Source organism: Pogoniulus pusillus, chromosome 9 (assembly GCF_015220805.1).
Source record: "Pogoniulus pusillus isolate bPogPus1 chromosome 9, bPogPus1.pri, whole genome shotgun sequence".
NCBI lineage: Eukaryota > Metazoa > Chordata > Aves > Piciformes > Lybiidae > Pogoniulus > Pogoniulus pusillus.
This window is the reverse complement of record NC_087272.1, coordinates 15,803,841-15,825,633: the sequence shown is the minus strand read 5'-3', so window position 1 is coordinate 15,825,633 and position 21,793 is coordinate 15,803,841. Positions and strand designations below refer to the sequence as shown.

General features: G+C 40.8%; 1 protein-coding gene across 9 annotated transcripts in view; it reads right to left on the bottom strand.

Annotated features, from left to right (window-relative positions):
• Positions 1-21,793, bottom strand: part of TRIM2 (tripartite motif containing 2) — a 110,371-nt gene that overhangs the window by 62,606 nt on the left and 25,972 nt on the right. Inside the window, exon 1 of one of the 9 annotated variants that reach the window (XM_064148679.1) lies at positions 7,902-8,001. The exons of the other annotated variants lie outside the window; for them this stretch is intronic. The gene's annotated coding sequence lies outside the window, so the exon portion shown is untranslated. Of the gene's footprint in view, positions 1-7,901; positions 8,002-21,793 lie in introns of those variants that run through there. 9 annotated transcript variants of the gene reach the window in all.

Genomic DNA, 21,793 nt, shown 5'->3' with positions numbered 1-21,793 from the left:
GTGCCAGCTTGCACCTGGATCTCTGGATTCAGACTTGCCATGAGTGAACTGTTAATGTGAAAAACCATTGGATTGCTAAAATGAGTAAATAAATAAATCCCAGACTCCAACTGGTAGTCGCAAACAAGAAAATTATTAACTAATTTTATTTGCATGTACTTTTGGCAGGAGTTGTATAATCTATTGAATAATTTCAGTCACATCGAGTAGAATGCTAGAGATCTCAAAGGTATTGCATTCCCTCAGCTTTTGGAAAAACAGCCCTACAGACGAGTGAAATACAATCCAGTGATCCAGGGCAGAAGGCTGCACATGAGCTTAGTTTTATTATTAGACACAAAAGCACCCCACACAAACAAAGAGGTAAGTGAGAACAGATTTTATGTGCCCTGCTGCTATCACAGTTGTGTGCCTTTGGTCTGCATTCAAGTATTTTTTTTTTCTTCCTTCTATTGTGTTCTCCCATCAAGGTGGTAAGCAGTGAAATTCTTGACATGCACAGCCATCAGTTGAAGCAAACAGTATTTTTTTTGAAACAGCAGTAAACAAGGTTTGTAACAGTTGAGTTATTCTTCTCTGGCTCAGTAAATGGGTAGGGTGAACTGATTACATCTTTTCTCTTTTTTTTAAACATCATTTTATGTTCACTGAAGTAAGGGAAAAGTGGCCCTGTTCAGTCAGTGATGGTCAGGATGTGATGCACAGTAGGGGGCAGAATATACATCCTTTTTGGCCTACATTCTCCTCATCTGGCCTAGTGTTGCGTTGAGATTCATCTATACCTTCGAAATTTAGCAAAGCTACTTGTTTTTCAAGCTGTTTTGTAGCTTAAATACTGAGAAAGTGACAGGCAAAAAGTCTGGTTTTGGTGGAGGATGCGTCCTGCCGTTTAATTTGAACTTGTAAAATTGCCTAAATGATAGAAGCTCAGCTTGGCAGATTAAAATGACAGGCATGCAACCACAGCTATGTGCTCACCTTTCATTTCAGCAGTAGACTACTTGGTGTAGGATTTAAAATATATTTATGCAGATTCCTAGTCGGTCATAGTTTTATGTTCTAGATGAATCTTCTGATGCAAACTACTTGGCAGGCTTTGTACAGACTGAAAAACCACAAGTCTGATAAACTGAGAAAAATCTACCCTTGGAGGAGCAGTTCAAGGTGAAGCCTCAGTACACTTACTATTGATGAAATAAAATAATGTAGATTTTGGCACTGACAGTAACCCATTTTTTAAAACATTATTTAGCTGTGACATTATAAATAATTTTGCCACCAACCTTTTAAATCCAACACATGGAATATCATGGCCTGGGGTTCAAATGATAAGCTTGTATTCAGTTGGTCTGGCCTCACTACGTTTAATTTAATACTCGGCTGGGTACCCAGTGTCTCAGGTTTGGCAAAAGCCTACTCCTCTTGCAGAAAAAGGGTCATAATTCTTAGATGACCTGGAGACAATACAAGGTGATAATCCTTTGCAGCCTGCTTCTACCCTTAGATAAGGACTGGACCACTTTAGTGCTGGTTCAACCTTTAAATCTATCTTTTCCACAGAAAGAAAATACGCATCTCAGACAAAAACTTCATGCATTATAACATCGAAGTCATCACAGGAGGAGCCTCATGGCTGCTGCTGTTTCCACTGCAGCCTGCAGTAGCCCCTGGCTGTCCTCTCCATAAAAGAGAGAATAAGCATAGCACTAAGTCACTTTTTCCCATCAACTCTCACTATCATCTGTGACTGCAGGGGACTGGGCTTGCCTGGGGCACATGATCTCAGTAACAGACAGATCTGAAGCCTTTTTTCCTTCTAAGTGAACTGGAATAATGGTCTCTGTTTCCCACCCTGAAGCCCACCGTACAGGAATCGGTGGCTAGATTCTTCAAGTAACAACCCAGCAAACAGCATGCAGCGCATATGTCCCAGTGGTTTTCACTGGGGAAGGTCACATACTGGAACCGCTTTTATATTTCTTGGCTTAGTCTTTCTCTGACTTTGCCTGGAGCTATCCATTCTTACATGATACAAAGGGCTAGTGTGTGCCTAGTTTACCCTGGACCTGTCCTACTTTCCTGCCTTCAAGTACAATGAGAAAGAGGAAAAAGAAGGTATGATGAAACATTGCATTGAAGAACTTGAGACTGTAGGGGAGAAGATTCAGCCCCCTGTTTCTCAGACTGCAAACACTGGGCCATAGTGAGAAAGACTGAGAATAGAGGCAGAATATTGCAAAGAACAAAAAATCTCTGGGGAAGTTTTCAAAGCATCTTAAATGATACAGAGCACAGAGGTTCAGGAGGATGGGACTTGGGAAGTCTGGTAAAAAAGGTAGCTCTAAGATGGAAGGAGTTGTGGCAAAAAGATGAAGACGCTGTGAACTATGTGGTTGAGGCAGGGTGGGCATGAACCATGAGGATGAACTAGATGTTTTACACTGGCATGAACTGGAGACTGAGTCTTAAGGATGAGCGGCCTCAGACTAGGAGACAGGAAAAGCCAGAATGGAAGGCTAAGAAGTTTAAGGCTGTACAGGGCTTTGGGGTGGGTGGGAAAACATGATATCTCTACTGAGAACTAACTTCCATACCTACAGGCATATACAAGAATGTTTTTTACCCATACGACCCCCTCCTGCATCCTCTATTTTTTTGCAGTCAGGGCCATAGTAGCCCTGGTGTAATTCAGTGTGACAGCAGAACATTTTCCATAGCCACTGTGAACTAAGGAAAAGTTCTGATGTAACTCTAGGTCCCAAAGTGTAAATGAGAGTCAAGTATAGATTTCAAGGTGATAGACAAGAGTGGCTATCAGGAAAAAAAATGATGGGGAAAATAGACAGATGGTTGTATGAAGGCAATGTCTGAAAATTGTAATGTGCTGAAAGTTCAGCCACTGCAGTGATGGAGTTAAGATTAGCCTCATCAAACACCTGTCAGCTTGCTCTTACACGTTCAAAAGCTAATTGGAAAGTGAAAGGTATGACTCTAAGGTTAAGCATCTCAATTAGAAGCAGAAATTAAAACAGAAATATGAGAAAATACTATAATTCTCACAGTCCCATTTCAGCCCTTAAGTAACCAGTCTCCCTGTTGTCATTAGTGGGAGTTTTCCCACAGTTAAGACTGCAGAATTCCATGCCAGGATATTACTGTGAAGAACAAAAACTCTGACAGTCAGGGTACATTATGAGGTTATACTGGGGAGCACTAGGTGAAGTGTCAACTGAAGATGCTGTATAAGGAGAAAGATAGGAGTAATAAAGTGAGCCCCAGTATGATTTGATTTCATGAGGAAAACTGCAGTGCAGTCCTTGAATCTTAACAGGAACTATACTTGTCAGTTTCACAGTGAACCAGCAGTGATAAGAGGGAAAGGCCAACGATAGTCATGCTAATTTTTTCAGACAGCAGCAACCAGGACAGAACACAGCAAGCTACTGACTCAATTAGGGACATTTTATGCTACAAGCTTAAAATTCTGCTTTCTTAGACCTTTGGCTCTGCTACAGAGGCAAAAAGGAAGGAAACTGAAATATTTAAAAGCTCCTTTGGGGATGAAGGAGCAGTGGCATTTATAACATTTCCTGCCTACCTGAGCACATACTGGGATACAATTTGATTTCTAGGTCTGAGAGAGGTAAGCTAGAGAGAAATCTGAGTGGACCATCTGGAGACTGCAGTTGATTTTATACAAGCCCTGCATGTACCTTAAAGGAAAGTAGTTTGCAATGCTGTTCCTTTTTATACACTATCAAAGCAAAGTATCAGTGAAGAGAGACAGTTCTGTAAGCCAGTGATTCCAGTAAGAAGAAAGCTCTGGATCTGCCTATGGAGTAACAAGGGAACATATTCTCATCATAGGAACAGCACAGCCAGTACGAGTATGCCACGGAGTATGCTTGCTTCTTTCAGCATTGCTGGCTGGCTGGAAGACTGGGCCTGTTAAACCTGAGGGAGAAAAGTCAAAGAGAGTAGTGGACTCTGGTAGATACAGATTTAAGGCAGCACAGACCTGAAGACCACTTACCCACTGCAATTAACTCTGCCACAGGCCAGGAAGACAGGAAGTGATCCCTCTTGTTTCTGTCTTTAGCTGTGCCTTCTATGATATTTCAGACAGGCCATTCTCCAGAACTGTCCCTGTGGCTAATTGATGGTTGAATAACTTCCTCTGTTCTCCTGGGGTGAATTATGTGCATATATATAAGCTACCTTGCGATCCTTTTCTTTCCTACATGCAGTGCTTTCTTGGAGTAAAAATAAAACACACACATTAAAAGGAGCTCCTCTGCTCTTGATGTATGAGTGAGACTTGAGTCCTGCAACACTGCTGCTTTCTGTATTTTAAGAGGAAAGGCTGCATTCTTTGCATTTTTCATTTTTTACAACTAAACAGTATGTTCTACTTTAGTGGCAGCATCTTTTACCTGGAAAAGGATCTAAAACCTCGGAAAATGAACCTGGGTTAAAAACCACTAAACACAAAAAAAATCCAAACCAAAACCCCCAAAACCCCAAACCACCGCAATGAAAGATTTTAAAAGCTTTCACAGCTGTGGGTGAAAGCTGAGGATATTAGCATGGAGGATATTAGCTAGAAAGCTCAGATTTAAGATAAAGGACGACTTATCCAAAGAGGCTGCTGAGGGGTTGTTTGCAAATCTCAGCCTTTGTCTCTGTGGAGACCTAGACCTGAGTGGTGACTGATTTTACAACAAAGACTGTCTAAACCTGACAGGAAGTTGCCACTGCTTCTTTCAGGCCCTCAGACTTTTCCCTGCTACCTGGCAGTTCAGTTTTCTAGTCAGACTCCAACACCTGATGAGAAGAGGGCACACGTGCTACTTCATTCACAGGTTCTCTCACATTGTGACCTTAATTGATGCATGGCAAGAATATAGGACACATCAGTAGAGCACCTGCTAATAAACTGAAACCCTGAGATGAAAGGCACTCTTAAGGCCTCCTACTTTCAATAAGACTTCAAATGCTGAGAGTATCATTAATTACACCTCTGGTAACTGAAAACTCTTATTAATCTAGAGAGCTGTTCTTTCCCAATAAATTGTTCAGTTCTGGAAGCTGGTCTGACATTCTCAAGGGCAAAGAAGGAGAAATTTGGTAGATCGGATTAATTTGTCATCTGGTAACCGTAAGTATATCAGTCATGGTAAGAGATGATGGTTTCAATCATCCCCAAATGATTCCAATAGCTGCTGAATAACTGAACAATAGCTATATTGCAGATGTGCCTGCAGCTGAAGACTCACACAGAAGAAAATGCTGGCAAGGGACACCACTGTCAATGTAGAGTGCACCTAGAGACAGGGGAAGAAAACAAATTGCAGCAAAAACGTGTCTCTGGAAAGCTGACCTTGGTTCTATTTCCAGCTTTTTAAAAAAGATTTAATTTCTCTCTTTTGTTGAATGAGGATAATATGCTTAGCCCAGGAAGCAGAGATCTGAAAGCTCAGTTAATGAATATTAGTAAAGAATTTTGTTTTCACAAACTGCCTACCGTCTTGGAATCAGAAAGCTCAATTATAGTACATCCAGTTCAGAGCAGTCAGGCCTTCTAAAAGAAGGATGTTGATTCAGCACCCTATTTTAGCAAGCCTTGTGAATACATCATGAAAATTATCTCTCAGTGAGGAAGACAAATCAATTTTAATCTTCTGCTTGTTTACCTCGATGTAAATCGAATGGGAACAGTCTGCCTCTACAGAACAAGCCATGTTGTGCTGAGCTCGTGATGCACAACCGAGTTCTTTCTTTAGTCAAAAGAGAGAGAATGTGGTAAGCATATTGATTATTCCTAACCATGTACTGAGAGCTCAGCAAAACCTCTTAGGTGTGTGTTTCTGCCTGATGTGCATCTCATGGGTTTCATTATTACTTAAGTACTAAGATCTCGCTTTCTTAATCTATAGACAAAAAACAATTTTCTTTTCATTTTTACTAACCAAGGCTTAGTATCTATCTGCTACTTAGAGAGGGTGTCAGAAAACCTCTGGCTTGTGTTCACAGCCTGGCACAGAAGCAGCTTATTGCTGTAATTAGCTTTAGTTCATACACTACCATGCAAGCTATTGCTGTGGAGGAAGCTCAGTCTCTGAGCTGAAGAACTGTGAGCATCAAGACCCATCTAGTTAAAGTGTACTAAAGTACCACAACTGCCCACAGTTTCACCAGTTTTACTTGAAAGTTTCTCTCCTAAGTAACTTAGCCACTGCTTCCCCACAAGCAGGTAATACTGCTTGACTGGCCCTCTGCAATTCAAGACTCACTGAAAGATGCAGTTCTTAAAAGCATTATAGCTGAGTGGGAGAGTTAAGCCAAAGGTCTTCAGACTGCATCGTGGCTGTCTGCAGAAGCTGTGCACGGCCCTAAAACACAGCCAGCATGGCAGAGATGAAGGTGCATCCACAGCGGAGCAAGTCAGACAAGCTGAAAAGAGTATATCATCAGGCCTCACTTCAGATTTGCTTTCCTTTTTTTGGCATGGCTCAAAGCTAACAAAGGCCTGATTGAAACTCAGGAGTAAGTTTATTCCTGTGTGGTTTTTTACAGTGACAGCTTCTTTCCCTCCTGCACAGGTATCCTGAACTCAAAGCCTGAGGAGAATTTCCTGGAGATCCTGGCATTTCTGGTTCAGAAGATTGCTGAAGTAGTACCCTGGGCAAAGGACCATCCCGGAAATATCCAAGTGCTGTCACAGTATCAGATGAGATGTTTCTAGCCATGTCAGCAATAGTAAGAACTAAAAATATAGCCTGCTCTGTTTGAGGCTTCCCAACAAGTTGTGAGCTCAGAGCAGTTTGGCTAAAGAGAGAAATCCTGAGGTGTTTTGCTTAGCCAATCTGAACCCTATGAGGTGCACAGTTTTCCTAGAAATTATTATTTGCATTGTCTAAGAGGATTTTGTGAAATAAATTAAAGGAATAAAAATAAATGATATATAGTTCACTGATCTGAGTAATAGACTGTTGAATGCTGATGCTTTGTTTTATGGTCAAGGCAAAGTCACTTAATCTGTTTCTTCATTTATAAAATGAGATTTATAGATGAGCTCCTCACCTGTCATACAAAATCTAGAGAGACCTGCAAAAACTTCAGGGATAGATAATTTTTTGACCTTCTTCATGGTGCCCAGCTCTGACAGAGACATAATGATTTCCTTTGCTGATGTAAAGGGTAACACAGAAAGTGTCTAAAGCCCACCAATACCTGCAGTGCAGGATTAAGTTGAAGAATACTGTTCAAACAGGGAATATATAATTTAAAATCCTGGACATAAGAAAAGGCATACCAGAGACACAAAAAATTCAAGCTCAGTCAATCTCTGCAGTTCAGAGGAACTGTAAACATCCCCTTATAGCAGCCAGCAAAGAGAACTGAAATCTGTAATCATGACTGGTTTTTGCACTGCTAGGCATGAATCTTAGAACATGACAGCATCTATCAGCATTTTCAGGAAGGTTAATTTTATAGCAACTCATTTCTAGCCCTTTCACACTTCTATCAACAATGCTACTTCTGACCTTGCAAAAACTGCTGCTGTTTGAAACACAGCTGGATGGTCAAATATTGGAAATGCCGCTAAAAATAAGAACTAGATGCAGATTAATTGAAGCCACATAAAAATTAACCTGGCAAGTTTAAATGGGTTATGTCCCTATTAACTTTTTCCCTCTTGCCTCCCAGGAAGGTCTCATTTGAGATGGAAATTGTGTAGTCCTCGTAGTCATGACGCTGCATACAAAGTAGCTGCTCTTTTACTTCAGACAGAGGGAAATACTTTAATAGCTGCCTCTGAATGACAGCGGCTACCTGCCCTGCTAAAACATGCCCTTAGTCCTAGGAGAGAAGCCACAATGAAACAGAAGGCTACTTACTAGTGTTCCATAGAGTCCACGCAGGAGCATCAGAGACAGAAAGGGACCGTGTCTCGGATCGGAAGATGCAGCTGCCTGCCGCATTCAGACAGTTGGTGCCATTGTGGCCATGAGGCTGCTGAGTTAAAGGGTGGCCTTGCACAAACACAAACAGCTTGTCAGCACCAGCCAAAGAGGCGGCCCGGCCCCGCCAGCCACCGTGCGAGCCAATGATTAGCTTCTCCGCATGCTGCCTGCTCAAGATACTCTGCTTCAGTCCTAAGCGGGGGAACCAGAGGGACTGAGTGGGAAGGGCCAGGGCCACTGCTAGGCAGTAAAATGCTTAAGGCGGGGGGGGGGAAATCAGTGAGTTTCTTCAGGAAAAGCAGGTATTTACTGCACATTCTTTCAAACACTTTTAGAAAGCCACAGGCATTCCCAACAGATTGTTCCTTTCAGGTCACTCAAACAAACAGCCTGTGAGTTATGTTTAGCCCATATCCACTATAAAGAAGTTTCATTTGCAAAGTCTCTGATTTCATTTCCCTCCATCCTTTTTTTCTACTTCTCATCCTTCCCAACACGTTTTGTTTGCTGACACTGAGGTTTCTCACTTCTCTGTCACAAATGTCTTATCCTGACATTCTTGACCTGACCCTCTAACCTTCATTGATCCTCCTATGATTGCAATTCTTCATCTCCATCTTGACTGCTTATTCTTACCTGGCCTCCCTAAAAGCACAGGGGCACAACGCAGGAACATTAAGGTAACTTTTTGAGAGACAACCAAGCCCATCTAACAATGCTATCAAAAGTGGAGGTGTTGAGTCTCTTCTTTCTTCAGCATCACACCGTGCCCCTGTGTCTGTTCCCTTCTCTCATTTCAAGGCAGGGTAATGTAGCACAGAAGCAAATACTTTTGTCAGTTCAGTGATCTTAACAAAGAGACAGAAGAGGTATTGCATTGAGTGAATACTTGAAATATAAGTCTCCTCTGATCTTGCCTCAGCCATCTATGATCCCACCCACCTCCCCAAGTTCCTCTCTCCTTTGTTTGAATTGAATTTTCCTAGTTCACTGAATACCCTGCCTACAGCTGCTGATCCCATTTCATCTCAGCTCTGCCCTACTTTCTTATGCTTCTAGTTCAGTGTGAGGCCTGTTTGCCACCAAAATCAGTCTCATCAAGTCTCTTACAGTGCCTAAATATCATGCTTTGTACTTCAGCCTCAGCCCCTTCGACCTCTTTCTGCTTTGGAAGTAATTAAGACCCTCCTTAAAGAACATGTTATCACTGCTTTCTCTCTGAGATGTCTGACTAAATAATCTCTCAGCATCTACCTCTTCATCACACTTCCAAAGCACCTTACTTCTTGCTATATTCCATCCATCTTTTACTATTTCCTTGTGCAGGTTACTGTACCACTTTTATGTCAATGACTTCTAAGCATGCATTCCTGTTTTGCAGCTTTCTGCTTTTCTCTGGTCCCATATTTTACCCTGTTTCAGGCAAACTATATTAAAATCCTTGACAGCTCCTCATTTTAAGATCCTTTTCTGGTGGCAAATTAAAGCAGTCCAGTCACACTACATTCATTATTGCATAGTCTTGACAGAAGTCGTTTTCCTTCCCCACTGCTTTGGTAGAGGAGCTGAGCCCCATGCAGAAGCAGATGCTGAAGTTAGCACTTCATTCTTATGGGCAAGGCATATCGCAACTCTCAGGCTTCTGCTGACAGGCTGCCTGTGAGTTTTGGCACATACCACTGCATCACAATGTGCTGGGGCCACATATGCAAGTTTTTCTTCACAGTGAGACGTACTAGCACGATCTTCAACAATATCTGAGATTCTGGAACTGCACAGCTCGATCAGCTGACGCTCAAGTACAGAATCTACACCTGTATACTGTACCTATACTGTATACAACCTATACTTGTATAGAGATTTCGTGCTCAGTTAACCCTATGCTATCCATATTACCAACATTATATTACCAGAACTCTCTTCTTCTAATATTTTTAACACGTAAAGCTGTTTAAATCCACTGTATGATCATAGCATTTGGTTACTTTTCATTATCATCACTGAGCTTGCATCTTATTCCAGTCTACCTATATTGTTCTCTACAGAAAATTCAGCAACCAAGGTCATCCTTTGTTCCATACCCTAATCACATTGCCTACATTCCCATGAAAGCCATGCTTTCTTCTCTGGAGCTTCAAGGCCTTTTCAGAATTTCTCCTTTCTTAGTGATCCACTCCCACAGCTCTCTTCATCACAGGGCATGTCTTTTCAGCCTTCTCTTTTCCTACAAAGCTCAAGTTTTTTACCTTGCCCCTCTATGCAGAGAATCCCCTGCTTCATCAAATCATCCTGTCTTTCTTTTCTACAATCCATGTGTCACAAAATACAGGAAAACCATACCAGAATGAGAATAAGGACCAATAAATAGGTGACAAGTCACTCCAGACAGAAATAGTTCATCTGCATATAAAAACTCTATTTGCTAGAAATCTTCTATCAATCAACCATATACTTTATGTTATGCACCTTACACACTTAGATTTTTTTAAATGGAAAAGTCTAGGCATCAAAATCCCCCAATGGACATGGATCAAGTGCCCAAACACAGTACATGAGATTGTGAAAAGACTGATGTGAAAAGGCTGTTTGTAGATGCACAAGGGAAAGCAAGTTAGCTATCACATCTCTGATTCCCATGGCAATTTATTTAAGATGCTAATTCAGTCTAGCCACAAATAAACAAAAGGGAGGGCAAGAATGAGCTGATTTATTGGATTATGTTGAAAAGGCACACTTTAGACAAAGTGACTCTGGATAGAACTTCTGTAACTCTGCTCGTAGAGTTGTGCCAACAATGAAGCTGCCTCTTTGTCCTTAAGCCTTGTATGATGCAGGGAAATTGTTACCAGCACTGCCAATGGAACCAACCCCAGGCACCAGCTAAGTGGCCAAGCTGATTCAACAGCTCACTTTTACAAAAAGGGTTACCCTGCCCTTCTCTTCATAGCTATTCTCACTGACACAGGTGTGCCCCTTCCCTTACACATGTTCCAGGAACAGTGTGAAAGCTCAGAGACCAAATTTATCTTGCTGGATACGTTTTTCAGACAGGTTAATGATCTGATTCACCTCCCTGCCCTGTTAAACATGACAAGAGCCAGCAGAGCAAAGCAGTAAACACATGCAGCTGGAAGCAGGAGAGATGGAGACCAGAACTTCTTTATAAGAAGAAAGCTGTCTGTCATCCCCAGAAGCTACCATCCATTCTGGGGTGAGACCTAAAACTATGAGCCTAAACCCCATGCCACTCCTGTAATCTCTTGAGTGATTTCCAACAAGCACTAAAACATTTTATTGACAGTTATTTTCCAAAGGAAGGTGAAGCTTTGTTGTAATCAAATGCAAGTTTCTGAAAACATAGTAATAATTTGATTTCCTAGGGGAAAAAAAGATAGGAGAAAGATTCTGAAGAGGGGGAAGGGAAAGAAAAAAACTTCCTTCATCTAAAATCAGAAACATTTGGGTTATAAATCACCAACATGTAACTTTGCCCACTACTTAGCTTGCAGGCTCCATAGGGTAGCATTTTGACTCTGTCATACTACCATCCATGCATTCTTGTGGCCTCACCCTAGTCACTCTGTCCTTTCTTCTCAAAACACAAGCCCAGCTGGATGCTATTTTTCCAGTCCTGTTTCTCCTCTGGGGGTTGACAAGAGACCTCAGACTCCCTGAGGCTCAGCCTGACCAGTTCTTACCTACTCTACTGGGAGGAGACCTCTCTTGCTTCTCCAGTGGTAGGAGCAGGTGCTGCAGAATGGAGTTGAGTGAGAAGTTTTTTGTTGTGTTTTACTGGCCTGGTTTCAATTATAAAGTGGGTCACGATTTACTCCCAGAAAGCACACAAGCTCAAGCAATGGAGGCCTCTGGATAGTGACAAAAGAAGGCAAATTCTGTGGATGAAATGTTTTTCTTTCGAAAAGAAAACAAACGGCAGAAGTGGTAAGGGGAAGAGATCATGTGCAGATGCAGCACACTAACATACAAGGCTCCAATCAATAGGAACTTGGGCTTAGTCCCAACTCAAACCATGTGCATTTTGATCTTTGAGCTCTTGGACCATTTCCTAATTAGAGAGCGAGCAGCACACTGTGGAACTATTTAACCCTTTGGTGGTGACTTATTAGGTCTAGTAAACATCAGAAAAGAATCTGGGGCTGTATCTAAACTCCTGGAAGCCACATCTGACTACAGGAAACATCCCTGTGCTTGAAATAGTAAAACAACTGCTGTCAGCATCTCATTTCTTCATGACTCTATACGCAGAAAAGTCATACCACTGCTGAACCCAGAATCTGCCTCTCCTCAAGGCTTGTCATGTCTCCTCCAACCTTATCAGTAATGCCACACCAAGGATCAGATCAAACACAGATATCTGCCTGGAACTTAATAGTGTAAATAATGCCACATCACACATAGACTTGCTTCTCCACAGGAGCAGAAATGCAGTAGATTATTACAAAACAGTATATGTAACCAAGAGATGAGTATGCAACCAAAAATATGAGTATTAGAGCATTAGGAGCTGTGTGGAAAGAAACAAGGGTTATTCAGCTGATGTACATCAACAGCTGTCATACTTTTTCTGTCCTATCTGCCTATCACTGGTGTTCCAGTTAGATCTAGAGTAGGAGATCCACCTTTCCTGTCCCTTGTGTAAGAGGGAATATGATGTCCTACCTATTTCACAGAAGTACCACGTGGATACATTTACAGTGCTTTGAAGGTCTCTTTTAAGACATTTTTGACATACAAACTCTTACTACTTTCATTACTGATTTCAGAAACACATCCTTTGAAAGCCAAAAAACAAGATAATTACTTGGGCAGGGTAGGCTTTGTTTAAAATCTCCTGCCACCTCCAAGGTCACTCATTCCAAACATAACAGAAATACACTAATAAAAGGAGAGGTGCCTCCAAAGCACATGCCTAGTGGGCACTGTGGAGCACAATAAACCAACAAGCTTTAAATTCTATCTCTGCAAATGTTCTCCCTATTTTACTCGAGTCTTGTGTCCTGGTAAGAAGTGCTACACAGGTCTCAATTGCCACAGAGCTCAGAGGAGGCCCTCCAAGTTCAAATGACTCTTTGCATATGCTGTTCATCTGACGTGCAGGTGTGCGCTACCTTGCAGACAAAGGCCTTCAATTTCCATCTTACCTGGCAGTCTGTCAGTCAGAGTTTTTGAGCTTCAAGGTTTGTCTAGACTGCACTGTGACAGCAGGGTACAAAGAAATATCAAAGCAAACTCTAAAATGGCTGTTCACTAAGTGTGCTGCAGAAGTACTGGGGAACTCAGACAAGAAGCAAAGTAAATCAGACTGCTGGGGACAGCATCCTGGTGTACCTGGCTTTCTATATCCAAGCTGCCTATAAACTGCTTTAAACCAGGCAATATTACACTACAGGCATCTCTTTGTTAAATTCTGTGAATGAATCTAGAAACCACATTTCAATTCCACTGTTGTTCAGGGGTGACTTTTCGTGCACTTCAAGTGGGATTTTTCAAGCAGTGCTGAAACACTCCTTAGCTGCAATTAGCTTTAGAGCTCAAAAATCGTTTGGCTTTGGAGCAGACCTACATTCGGACTGTCAGGTACCTCCACAGAGGCACATGCATCCACCCTAACTTTCACTTAGAAGATGACTTGTCTCCAAGGGATGCTTTTCTAGATAGCTGTTTAAAGACTTCCAGCAGTATCTTTGGAACAGACATACTGGTATGAAGAAAAAAATAATCTGGTATGCTTTTTGCAATACAGAAAAATAAAGAATATTTTTGTGAAGACTTTGCTGTCTGACAACAAATAAATATGATTAATTAGGAGGCTGTCTTCAAGTTAGCAGTGGCTCCTGCTCTTATTATAAACTTTATTAATCTTGAACTCAGCAGTAATTATCCCACTGGCACAGAACCAAACTTCTGCATCAACAAGCGCATAGGATGCTCAGAGACCAGGAGGAACTTAGCCATCACAGGGAAAATGCTTAGATTAGCAATGCTGTGACCTTGGTTTAAAGAAAGGAGTTTAAGATGTGCCATATGAGAATTCCTGCTGATTTCACTGTCATACTGGTGAGGTCAGCCATGGATTTATTCAGGGACTAAAATGAGTTAACTCCCTTCACACGCAAACTTACCCTGAATAGTGACCAGAGTGCTCTGCACCTCACAGTACAGATGTGACTTGGCCCTCCCTATTCCCAGCATAGCAGCACTTTACCTCTCCTTCAGTGAGACTACCCGTGTGTTTTATGTCCTCTGTCTACATGTTGGTTTGGAGTAAGGGGAATAACAAGAAAAATGCCATACCAAGTTTAATTCTACACTTCCTTTCTACCTAGCAAGCCTAAGAAAATGTGCTGGTCACCTAGCATGCAGAAACACTTCAACAATTTAAACATTTGAAATGGAACTGCAGAGGCACAATAAAAGTCAGAATCATTCACATGAGTGAGCATGTGTTGTTAAAAGATGGTAATGTATATTTATAGAAGCCTGCAAGCAAACACATGAGAATGCTGAAAACTTGAACTATTGTAACAGGCTACCGAGAGAAAATTTTGATGAACTGCAGGTGTTCTCAAGTCAGATTTATGGTGATTACACATTTCCCTATAAAAATAGGGCTGTGCTGGTTCTCAAGCAAAGCTCTGTTATAGAGGTATGCTGAACAGTAGGAGAGGGAAAGGAGACCTTAATATCAAAATATAATACACACTTTGGCCATACAGGAGATCCCAATAAAAAAATATAAAAGTCCTCTGATCCAAGCAGTGTATGTGTAAAGCTGTCATGTAATCAGAACCAAATTACCCTCCAAGTTTGGATTTAATTATGCCACTTAACAGCAGTCTCAGAAAACTGATCTGAGGGTCAAAATAATCCTAGAGTAATTTTTCAATCAATAACACACATAAGAATCTGGATAAAAATGAGTAACAGTCAATATCAGCAGGCTGATCATACTAAGGTTCTTATTAAAGGCAAGACCAACAAACATGTACAAACACAAATGGCTCACTGCAGAATAGAAGCATTCAATGCTGTCACATATTTCTGTATGGTCTGTAAGACTCAAAAGCATACTAAACTAATGCATAGTGAAACAATGGAGTTCTGTTCAATATGCCCTCGTTGATTTGAAAGGAAATGGAATGCTAAAACAGCTCAGAAGTATATTTTGTTACAAGCTCTGTATATAGTTAAAACAAATTCTCCGCAGCAAATATTTGTATGAGATTGTTTATATAACAACTGGTAACTGTGGGGGAATATGTACATGAGAACATAGTTGTAATTGATATGGAAATATGTAGGGCAGGACAGAGAATTAAACATGACATTTAAGCTTTTATTCAGTGGATGAAAAAAATCAATTAAATGGCATACTTTATTTGCAGTCAAAAATGTCTAGATAGATTTCTTGCAGATGTTAATTGAGGGGAAGGTGGTTAATGTTTTTAAATGCTACCTAACTACCAAAGAAGTTTGGGGATATTGTATATTCTATCTCAAGCAAATAAATACAAATGTGTTTGTAGAAACAATGCAATCTAGAGTGGTGAAGCTTTTCTGAACATATGCAAATTAAAATCTCTGTAACTTCAATCCAGTATTGCCATGATATTTTTATAGTAATTTGAAATCAGTTCCATCTTTTTGTTCTACTTTTTAAAATGCTATAAAAAAAAAAAAAAAACCCCAAACACCCATACTCTTCATTCATCATTCAGCCTTCTTACTACTCTAAAAGTAATGAATATGCTGCCTCATATCTTGAGCAAGAACACCCAGATTTCTGTTACAAGTCACAGCTGCCTGGCTGCAGCCCAGTGCTCTGCCAAGGACCTTGGGTTCACCCTGTCTCTTACATAGATTAGATTATAACTTGCACACTGTGATTCTCTTTGCATGCAAGGAGTAAAATCTGTTGTGAGGCAACATTGCATAGTACCCAATGTCTGGATGAAAAGCAGGCCCTGGAAATATCTGTGCATTTGCTTGTGCCTTTCTGCGTGCCTGTCAAGATCAGCAATGCGGCACATTTAAATGCTTCTTGCTTTGAAAGGATTGTTGTTTGCTCTGGGTTGCTTTCTGACTCAAGCTGAAAGAGATGTCACAGAAGGAGGCAACGATAATGGCAATCTAATTGCTAAAATTAAGCAATTGCTTGTTTAATGTAGTTATTGTAAGGCTATATTTCTCTGTAATTTTAAGGACAGGGTAAAGACAGCAAAGAGCACAGGTTAGGAAGCTTATCTTGCAGTCAGTCCGACTGACATCCCTAGATATGAGGATGCCTAGACCAAAACACATGATTTTTCTCCTTTAGCTAACTTCAAACAACGATTACAAACTGAAAACTGCTAAGATGTGAAGAGATGAAAATAGAAACCTCATTCAGGTAGACATTATGTTCCAGGAAATAAATTTTAAGAAAGGAGGCAGGGGGTGGTGGTGGGGGAAGAGTACTGTGTGAGCTCTTCTAGAGATACCAGTACTGAAATCAAATTTACATAAAGGGTTGCCTTAAGTATAAACCTTACAGTAGAAGAAGATATTAAACAAGACACATCAAATCTGGTTCAACAAAAGGGGACAGAATAAATTCATAAGGCCCTGAGGGAAACTCTCTGTTATGAGGATAAGTGTTCCTATGGACAGCTCTGTCAGAAGACACTGCTTTTACATATTGCTCTACAAAAACTCCCCAACATGAAATACTGCTCTTTTTATTGCATACTGTACTACATTATTTCTTCACTCTCAGGGCTGTTGCTTCCCTAATTACAGCTATGTTAGCCAGCTTAAGACCTCGTGGTAGTCAAGAAGCAGGCTTTGCAGGTGAATAATCCTAGAAGGTCTTGGTCCAGACAGAGCCAGGGGAATCTGGTAAGTGAATGAAGCCAACTGAATGGAAAAAAAGAGACTTCTCTGTCACTGTATTTCTGCAAGTTGGCTCTCAGTGTGGTCATACTTTGTCTATAGCAAATAAAATGGCTAACTATTGTTAGTAGCAACAATTACACCATTCATTGTGCCTTTTGGAAAATGATGGATGGAGTTTCTTGTACCATCCACACCCCAGCTGCACTCTTTATCAATTCCTCCCTCATGAAAGTTGTGCTATTTGAGCCTCTCTTCTGAATCAGTAGATAAACAAAACACTATGGACTTCTTTGTACACATATGCATACCCAATGAGATACAGCCCTGTAATGAGACAGCAATCCACTGACCTAGAGAATCACACTGTCAGTGTGATAGGCAGCCCTGCACCTACTTTTAATGTCCATACCTGATTAAATCAATCAGTTGAAGGGCTCTCTTGAGCTCCCTTTATAAACACCTTTGTTTAAATGGTTCACCAGAAGCACAGAAGATTACATAGTTATGTTGTTGTGACGGTTTGGGTGTTCCCTGCCCCCCCCCCCCCCCCCCCCCCCCCCCACTTTAGAAATCACCCAGACTAGATTCGGTCGGCTCTGGAAATATGAATGGAGCTATTTACAGCTAGCACAATACACAAGCAGATATTTACAGTATACACAGTTACAGACAGAAATAGACAAGGTAAAAGGTAATACAGAAACACAACTCCCCTCCCAGAAACCCGAGTCCCCAGGAGGGGCTCTCAACCACCCCTGCACCTTCCCCCTGCCCCTCTCAACCTTACCCCAGTTGAGGTTCGGCCAAGAGGTTAAGAAGCAAAGTGGGTTAGGTCAAATGGAAGGCGAGGTTAGGGAGTAAGATGTTGCTCAGCCAGCAGCCCAAGCCAGAGTGAGAGAAAAAATGGCGAGAGTGTTATCTAATGTTTTCGTTTCTAGTTCAGCAAGACTGTGAGGGAAGTAGACATCCCCATTGTTTTCCTTTTTACAGCCTGTAATCTACTTCTTCTCACCAAAACACTCTAGCTAGCTTCAAACTAGCACGGTTGTGCCATTTGTTGCTCAGTGACAGATGAAGGGGAGGTATTTTTACAGGAAATATTTTTTTCAGACAGTAGGGTCAGAGTAGTGTGGGGTCTCTGCTGCTGAAGGATCTAAGCAATCTATGCCCAGATGATAAACCACGAACTGCATAACATCAAGGCTGATTTATCCTAGGGCTAGCTGGTTGAGGATTAAGGAACAACGAGCTGTCTTCTTTCTGCCCTCCACAGCACTTGCAATCAGATGAGGACCTCTCTGTGTCTAACTGCCCTCACATTGTCAAGAATAACACAAAGCAAAACCTTTCAGAAGACATTTTAAGGACAGAGCTATTTTTCAAAAGCATTACCCTAAGTCAATGATGTGGGGTTTTGTTGCCCAAGAGGATAAACTCATACTTTGTGAGAAATAAGTAATAGCAGTATTTTGCACTATGGTCCTCCCTTATCCACACTCTGATACTGACCAAGAAATCAACATTTCTGGAAAAAGGAATTAGCTGCAATTGTTAATCAAGTGAATGAACAATCAAGGTCAGAACTAAAGCAAACCAGGATGAGTCTCCTGATAACTGCAATGATTTATTTTCTCATCTATAATTATTGATTGCTAGAAGACCTCTGATGTCCATGGCATGGTATTCATCGCAAATACTGTACAAAGCTATCCATGTTACAAGGTTCACTCTGTCAGCTCTGAACACACGCTTAAAAACAAACACAAAAAAGCTGAACAAATTTCTCTGTTTCGTCTTTCAAATCACATAATCTTGATCTTACAGAGAAAAAGAGTATTTTGGCTATTCTAACCATCAGGAACATTGAGAGTTGGAAGCCCCCTTGGGGTAAAATTGTGCCATGAGAAGATACAGTATGAGGTTAATACACATAATGCCCTGGGAACTAGAAAGATGCTAAACCAATTTGTGTGTTAGTCGATCCAATTCTGTAATAAATTGTCAGCCTCATTGCTTCTCTTGTAAATAGAAATTACTCAATGCTTCAGCATTAACTAATGACTAATTTAAAATCTGAGGGTTACATGCCCAGCAACAAAGCTGAAAAACACTATAGATCCAGGTACATCAGTAGGGCAACACTCAGAATGCCAGGGGACTTGATATCTACCTCCTCTTTCAAAGAGCTAGCCCTGCTACCTAGCCAGGAATGAATTCTTTGCATTCTGCCAAAGACATATTTTGGTAAACCTATATCCATGCCAAGAATGGAAGCTTGTTTGTACAATGCACTCAACAGAGGTAGCTCACATTCAGTCTGTAGACCTCAATGGCTCTTTAAAATGAGGTAATGCCTTTTAGGAATCAAAGAATCATCATCATAGAATTACTCAGATTGGAAGAGACATCCAAGATCATCCAATCCAACCTAGCACCCAGCCCTGTCCAATCAACTAGACCATGGCACTAAGTGCCTCATCCAGGCTTTTTCTGAACACCTCCAGGGATGGCAACTCCACCACCTCCCTGGGCAGCCCATTCCAATGGCAAATCACTCTCTCTGTGAAGAACTTCCATGAATAATAGGACAAAATTTCAAAATATTCTTAACAATAATTCATACTCCTCCTGGGGATACATTATTTTGCCTTTGACCTTCTGGTTTATCCATTTGGGCATCGTATTATTGTCTTTTATAGATATGTGTATTTGTGTACACATAAGGGCACTTAAAAAAATTATTCCTGAATCAGTAAGTTCTGCAAAATCCTTTCAATGTGATAGCTAACCAGACTGGTAAAACTGCTGCAGTATCCATCCAGATCAAGCTGCTGCATTTATGACTAATTGCACACTTGCAAATAATCTTTCAGATGGTTTTATTAATTGTACCCTGCATGGAGATAAAAAAAGAAAAGGAGAAAAAAGACCAACCCCCCTCAAAAAACCCCAAACATTTGATGGATACAATAGCCCTTCATGCTTGGCATCATTTAGATCCTTTCAGCTGCTTTATGGACAAGACAACAGGACCACTGTCACAATGTTATTTAAATTTTGGATGACACTAATGCCCATTGTTAGTTTTTAATATGCTACCATGGTCATACAAGTGGCAGTGCCAATGGAAAAAGATAGATTATTGGAAAGCATAGCTTCAAAATGAAATTTGAAAGTCCTGGAAAATTCAAAGTATTGTATCTTTCCAACTGCAGTTTGGCCCTCTGGGATGCTTTAGATTTTTTTTAATTCCTGCCTATGCATCTAGGTTTGTGACCTCATAATACAAATGGCACTTGGAAATCATAGTGCTTTGCATAGTATAAATTGCCAGAAAGAATAATTAATGCAGTTTTGCTCAGATATATCAGTCACATTGCTCAGTTACATTACACCCCACATTCAGATGCTACAGCCTTGCCTCAAGAAGGATGCTCCTAAGAGTGTACAGACTAAATAAATTATATATTGCCAGAATGGAGTAGTGCTCTGCAGTGTGGCTTTGTAACTAGAGAGTTGTTCTGACTGATTTCAGATGGCAGATTCAGGCCCATTTTAGGGGCATAAAAATTACAGCGCACCTTACATCATACCACTCCAACAATAGGCAGCAGAAAAGGTGATGTCAACAGATGTGTTACTTCTCAGATGGGTAAGGAGCAGACAGATGGGAATAGTCTTAGTGAAAATAAAAATGAGGACTCTCATCCCATAGTGATTTCCACTCTTCACCTGCCTAAGTCCATGATGAGGTAATTACCATTTGGCAGGCACATACCATGTTGCTGCTATCTTATGCCAATAATTAACATTGAAATTTAGATCCTGAAATAACCATGTTTCACTAAAATTAATAACTATTACCTTAGTAATTAGGTTTATCATGAGTCTTATTAATTTGGTTATCTACAATAGTCTTAACGATTTTAAGGAGACTCTTCATTGGTGGTCCACAACTATTTTGTAATCATAGTCATGTTTTTGTCAGTTGAGTTAATGTCAATTAATATACTTCATTAGCTAAACACAAACAGCCTAAGGGAGATATTCCAAGTGAATCAGTAAGACAGCTTTGAAATAAAGTCACAGAAGTGTGTGTCATTTTCTTATTTTAATTACATGACATTTCCAGCCCCTGTCTAGGCAGATCCTGGTATCTTGATGACCAGTTTAGTTAAAACATACTACCAATACCTGTACTTTTAATTCAGAGAACCACACAAGGGAGGTCATAACTGTATGACAAGGAGTTTTTGCTTTCTTTTAAAAAGAGCTTGTAAGCAATCTGGGGCTAAGGATTAGCTTCTGTTTCTGTACAATACTGAGTTCAGTCACCTATTAGAAGTGTTTCTAAATGCTACACAGTATCATCATCAGGGTTGGAAGAGACCTCACAGATCATCAAGTCCAACCCTTTACCACAGAGCTCAAGGCTAGACCATGGCACCAAGTGCCAGAAATAGTAAATAATAATAATAATATAAATATAGAATAAAATTTTAGTGCCATTAGTACAGGTCATAATTTCATATCTGTTATAATGACAACAGAACAAGGGGACACAGTCTCAAGTTGTGCCGGGGGAGGTATAAGCTGGATGTTAGGAGGAAGTCCTTCACAGAGAGAGTGATTGCCATTGGAATGGGCTGCCCAGAGAGGTGGTGGAATCACTGTCCCTGGAGCCTGGATGAGGCACTTTGTGCCATGGTCTAGTTGAGTGGACAGGGCTGGTTGATAGGTTGGACTGGATGATCTTGGAGGTCTCTTGCAACCTGGTTGATTCTATGACTGATGCTTAATGAACTGATCTGATACTGCAGAGGTTCTTAGGGAATAAATAAGCCCCATCTAATTGGATTTAAAAGAAATTACTGCTGCTGGAGAATATATTGTTTTCTTCAGATTCGTTGTTGTTGTTGTTGTTATGCAAA